Genomic DNA, 6334 nt, shown 5'->3' with positions numbered 1-6334 from the left:
ACGGGAGGATGGGAGACAGGTTGTATACTCTCAAGCCTGTACTTGAGCTTGGTCAAGCACTTATGGCTGATGAGGTCCGACGAACTCCTTGTATCAATAAGTATCCTGCCGACTCTTTGATTGGCAACTTTACACTAAATGAAAATTAGGTCGTCATGCGGCCGTCGAACACCACCAGAATCTTTCTCAGAAATAATAACCTCAGGAAACGAGGTACCAGAGGTCTCACCCTGATTAACAGAGTTAACATCAAGTTGCCTGATGTTATCCTTGTTTCCCCGAACAGTCGGGCCTCCCCCTGCATAGCTGCCTGCTATTGTATAGATAGCAGCTTCATCAATGTCAGAGCTGTCGGCCGGCTTCTGTCTTTTTTGCCTGGCCGACTGATTCTGTTTGGGGGGCTGTCCGGGAGTGCTACCTCTCTGATATTGTGGCCCTTGACGACCAAGGGCAGGAACCAATAGACCTTGACAATGTCAAGGACGCCGACCCAACCCCACTAGCAGCCGGGAAGAAAAGAAAAGCTCATCAGCTGGTGGAGGTGAAGAAAGATAAAAACTAGCAATCATTGACCGGGGAATGGTCAGATGAGCTCCTTCCGCAACCGGCTGGAGAACATATTGATATACCTTTGGACGACAGCCGTCCAGAGCGTACTATTAAGGTTGGAAGGGCTGCTTATGCTAAGCTGGGTGCAGACCTGCACCTATTGTTGAAAGAATTCAAAGAAATTTTTTCCTTTGAAGTGGAAGAGATGCCAGGCATTAACCTGAATCTTGCTATCCACAAAATCACCGTAGATCCAAAAAAGAAGCCCATCCGGCAAAAGAAAAAAAAATCACGGCGAGAAAAGAAGTCAGGCGGCAACTTTTATTTGATTTAATTAGCTTTGTTTTAATGTATTTGACTCTCATTTGATTCAAATAGGTTTGTTTGAATGTGTTTGACTTTCATTTGATTCAAATAACTTTGTTTGAATGTGTTTGACTTTCATTTGATTCAATTAGCTTTGTAGAATGTAATTGACTTTCATTCGATTAAAATAGCTTTGTTTGAATGTGCTTGACTTTCATTTGATTCAATTAGCTTTGTTTGAATGTGTTTGACTTTCATTTGATTCAATTAGCTTTGTTGAATGTATTTGACTTTCATTTGATTCAATTAGCTTTGTTTGAATGTGTTTGACTTTCATTTGATTCAATTAGCTTTGTAGAATGTATATGACTCTCATTTAATTCAAATAGCTTTGTTTGAATGCGTTTAACTTTCACTTGATTCAATTAGCTTTGTAGAATACATTTCACTTTCATTTAATTTAAACACCTTTGTTTGAATGTGTTTGACTTTCATTTGACTCAAATAGCTTAATTTGATTGCGTTTGACTTTCATTTGATACAATTAGCTTTGTAGAACGTATTTGACTTTCATTTGATTCAAATAGCTTTATTTGAACGTGTTTGACTTTCATTTGATTCAATTAGCTTTGTAGAATGTATTTGACTTTCATTTGAGTCAAATAACTTTGTTTGACTGTGTTTGACTTTCATTTGTTTCAATTTGCATTGTAGAATGTATTTGACTTTCATTTTCTTCAAATAGCTTTGTTTGAATGTAAAGACTTTCATTTAATTCAATTTGCTTTGTAGAATGCATTTCACTTTCATTTGATTTATATAGCTTTGTTTGAATGTGTTTGACTATCATTAAAATTAAAAAGCTTTTTTTGAATGTGTTTGACTTTCATTTTATTTAAAAGGCTTTGTTTGAATGTGTTTGACTTTCATTTGATGCAATTAGCTTTGTAGAATGTATTTTACTTTTATTTGATTTAATTAGCTTTGTTTGAATTTATTTGACTCTCATTTGATTCAAATAGCTTTGATTGAATGTGTTTGACTTTCATTTGATTCAATTAGCTTTGTAGAATGTATTTGACTTTCATTTGATTCAAATAGCTTTATTTGAATGTGTTTGAGTTTCATTTGATTCAATTAGCTTTGTAGAATGTATGTGACATTCATTTAATTAAAATAGCTTTGTTTGAATGTGTTTGACTTTCATTTGATTCAAATAGCTTTATTTGAATGTGTTTGACTTTCATTTGATTCAATTAGCTTTGTAGAATGTATTTGACTTTCATTTGATTCAATTAGCTTTGTTTGAATGAGTTTGACTTTCATTTGATTCAATTAGCTTTGTAGAATGTATTTGACTCTCATTTGATTCAAATAGCTTTGTTTGAATGCGTTTAACTTTCATTTGATTCAAATAGCTTTGTAGAATGCATTTCACTTTCATTTGATTTAAATAACTTTGTTTCAATGCGTTTGACTTTTATTTGATTCAAATAGCTTTATTTTAATGTGTTTGACTTTCATTTGAAACAATTAGCTTTGTTGAACGTATTTGACATTCATTTGATTAAAATAGCTTTGTTTGAATGTGTTTGACTTTCATTTGATTCAATTTGCTTTGTTTGAATGTGTTTGACTTTCATTTGATTCTATTAGCTTTGTTGAATGTATTTGACTTTCATTTGATTCAATTAGCTTTGTTTGAATGTGTTTGACTTTTATTTGCTTCAATGAGCTTTGTACAATGTATTTGACTTTTATTTGATTTAATTAGCTTTGTTTGAATGTTTTTGACTCTCATTTAATTCAAATAGCTTTGTTTGAATGTGTTTCACTTTTATTTGATTCAATTAGCTTTGTAGAACGTATTTGACTTTCATTTGATTCAAATAGCTTTGTTTGAATGTGTTTTACTTTCATTTGATCCAATTAGCTTAGTAGAATGTATTTGACTTTCATTTGATTCAAATAGCTTTGTTTGAATGTTTTTGACTTTCATTTGATTCAATTAGCTTTGTAGAATGTATTTGACTTTTATTTGATTTAATTAGCTTTGTTTGAACATGTTTGACTCTCATTTGATTCAAATAGCTTTGTTTGAATGTGTTTAAGTTTCATTTGATTTAATTAGCTTTGTAGAATGTATTTGACTTTCAATTTATTCAAATAGCTTTGTTTGAATGTGATTGAATTTCATTTGATTCAATTTGCTTTGTAGATTGCATTTCACTTTCATTTGATTTATATAGCTTTGTTTGAATGTGTTTGACTTTCATTTAAATTAAAAAGCTTTTTTTGAATGTGTTTGACTTTTATTTGATTTAAAAGGCTTTGTTTGAATGTGTTTGACTTTCATTTGATTCAATTAGCTTTGTAGAATGTATTTTACTTTTATTTGATTTAATTAGCTTTGTTTGAATTTATTTGACTCTTCTTTGATTCAAATAGCTTTGTTTGAATGTGTTTGAATTTCATTTGATTCAATAAGCTTTGTAGAATGTATTTGACATTCATTTAATTAAAATAGCTTTGTTTAAATGTGTTTGACTTTCATTTGATTCAATTAGCTTTGTTTGAATGTGTTTGACTTTCATTTGATTCAATTAGCTTTGTAGAATGTATTTGACTTTCATTTGATTCAAATAGCTTTGTTTGAATGTGTTTGACTTTCAATTGATTCAATTAGCTTTGTAGAATGTGTTTGTCTGTCATTTAATTCAAATAGCTTTGTTTGAATGTGTTTGAATTTAATTTAGATCAATTTGCTTTGTAGAATGCATTTCACTTTCATTTGATTTATATAGCTTTGTTTGAATGTGTTTGACTTTCATTTAAATTAAAAATCTTTTTTTGAATGTGTTTGACTTTCATTTGATTTAAAAGGCTTTGTTTGAATGTGTTTGACTTTCATTTGATTCAATTAGCTTTGTAGAATGTATTTTACTTTTATTTGATTTAATTAGCTTTGTTTGAATTTATTTGATTCTCCTTTGATTCAAATAGCTTTGTTTGAATGTGTTTGACTTTCATTTGATTCAAATAGCTTTGTTTGAATGTATTTGACTTTCATTTGATTCAAATAGCTTTATTTGAATGTGTTTGACTTTCATTTGATTCAATTAGCTTTGTAGAATGTATTTGACTTTCATTTGATTCAAAATCTTTGTTTGAATGTGTGTGACTTTTATTTGATTCAAATAGCTTTGTTTGAATGTGTTTGACTTTCATTTGATTCAATTAGCTTTTTAGAATGTATTTGACTTTCATTTGAGTCAAATAACTTTGTTTGACTGTGTTTGACTTTCATTTGTTTCAATTTGCTTTGTAGAATGTATTTGACTTTCATTTTCTTCAAATAGCTTTGTTTGAATGTGTTTGACTTTCATTTGATTCAATTAGCTTTGTAGAATGTATTTGACATTCATTTAATTAAAATAGCTTTGTTTGAATGTGTTTGACTTTCATTTGATTCAATTAGCTTTGTTTGAATGTGTTTGACTTTCATTTGATTCAATTAGCTTTGTAGAATGTATTTGACTTTCATTTGATTCAATTAGCTTTGTAGAATGTATTTTACTTTTATTTGATTTAATTAGCTTTGTTTGAATTTATTTGACTCTCCTTTGATTCAAATAGCTTTGTTTGAATGTGTTTGACTTTCATTTGATTCAATAAGCTTTGTAGAATGTATTTGACATTCATTTAATTAAAATAGCTTTGTTTAAATGTGTTTGACTTTCATTTGATTCAATTAGCTTTGTTTGAATGTGTTTGACTTTCATTTGATTCAATTAGCTTTGTAGAATGTATTTGACTTTCATTTGATTCAAATAGCTTTGTTTGAATGTGTTTGACTTTCAATTGATTCAATTAGCTTTGTAGAATGTGTTTGTCTGTCATTTAATTCAAATAGCTTTGTTTGAATGTGTTTGAATTTCATTTAGATCAATTTGCTTTGTAGAATGCATTTCACTTTCATTTGATTTATATAGCTTTGTTTGAATGTGTTTGACTTTCATTTAAATTAAAAATCTTTTTTTGAATGTGTTTGACTTTCATTTGATTTAAAAGGTTTTGTTTGAATGTGTTTGACTTTCATTTGATTCAATTAGCTTTGTAGAATGTATTTTACTTTTATTTGATTTAATTAGCTTTGTTTGAATTTATTTGATTCTCCTTTGATTCAAATAGCTTTGTTTGAATGTGTTTGACTTTCATTTGATTCAAATAGCTTTGTTTGAATGTATTTGACTTTCATTTGATTCAAATATCTTTATTTGAATGTGTTTGACTTTCATTTGATTCAATTAGCTTTGTAGAATGTATTTGACTTTCATTTGATTCAAAATCTTTGTTTGAATGTGTGTGACTTTTATTTGATTCAAATAGCTTTGTTTGAATGTGTTTGACTTTCATTTGATTCAATTAGCTTTTTAGAATGTATTTGACTTTCATTTGAGTCAAATAACTTTGTTTGACTGTGTTTGACTTTCATCTGTTTCAATTTGCTTTGTAGAATGTATTTGACTTTCATTTTCTTCAAATAGCTTTGTTTGAATGTGTTTGACTTTCATTTGATTCAATTAGCTTTGTAGAATGTATTTGACATTCATTTAATTAAAATAGCTTTGTTTGAATGTGTTTGACTTTCATTTGATTCAATTAGCTTTGTTTGAATGTGTTTGACTTTCAATTGATTCAATTAGCTTTGTAGAATGTATTTGAATTTCATTTGATTCAAATAGCTTTGTTTGAATGTGTTTGACTTTCAATTGATTCATTAGCTTTGTAGAATGTATTTTACTGTCATTTGATTCAAATAGCTTTGTTTGAATGTGTTTGAATTTCATTTAATTCAATTTTCTTTGTAGAATGCATTTCACTTTCATTTGATTTATATAGCTTTGTTTGAATGTGTTTGACTTTCATTTAAATTAAAAAGCTTTTTTTGAATGTGTTTGACTTTCATTTGATTTAAAAGGCTTTGTTTGAATGTGTTTGACTTTCATTTGATTCAATTAGCTTTGTAGAATGTATTTTACTTTTATTTGATTTAATTAGCTTTGTTTGAATTTATTTGATTCTCCTTTGATTCAAATAGCTTTATTTGAATGTGTTTGACTTTCATTTGATTCAATTAGCTTTGTAGAATGTATTTAACTTTCATTTGATTCAAAATCTTTGTTTGAATGTGTTTGACTTTCATTTGATTCAAATAGCTTTGTTTGAATGTGTTTGACTTTCATTTGATTCAATTAGCTTTGTAGAATGTATTTGACTTTCATTTGATTCAAATAGCTTTATTTGAATGTGTTTGACTTTCATTTGATTCAATCAGCTTTGTTTGAATGTGTTTGACTTTCATTTGATTCAATTAGCTATGTAGAATGTATTTGACTCTCATTTGATTCAAACAGCTTTGTTTGAATGCGTTTAACTTTCACTTGATTCAATTAGCTTTGTAGAATACATTTCACTT

This window comes from Chenopodium quinoa, unplaced genomic scaffold, assembly GCF_001683475.1.
Source record: "Chenopodium quinoa cultivar QQ74 unplaced genomic scaffold, ASM168347v1, whole genome shotgun sequence".
NCBI classification, from domain to species: Eukaryota; Viridiplantae; Streptophyta; class Magnoliopsida; order Caryophyllales; family Amaranthaceae; genus Chenopodium; species Chenopodium quinoa.
The sequence above is the reverse complement of the archived record's forward strand: the minus strand, read 5'-3'. Positions refer to the sequence as shown.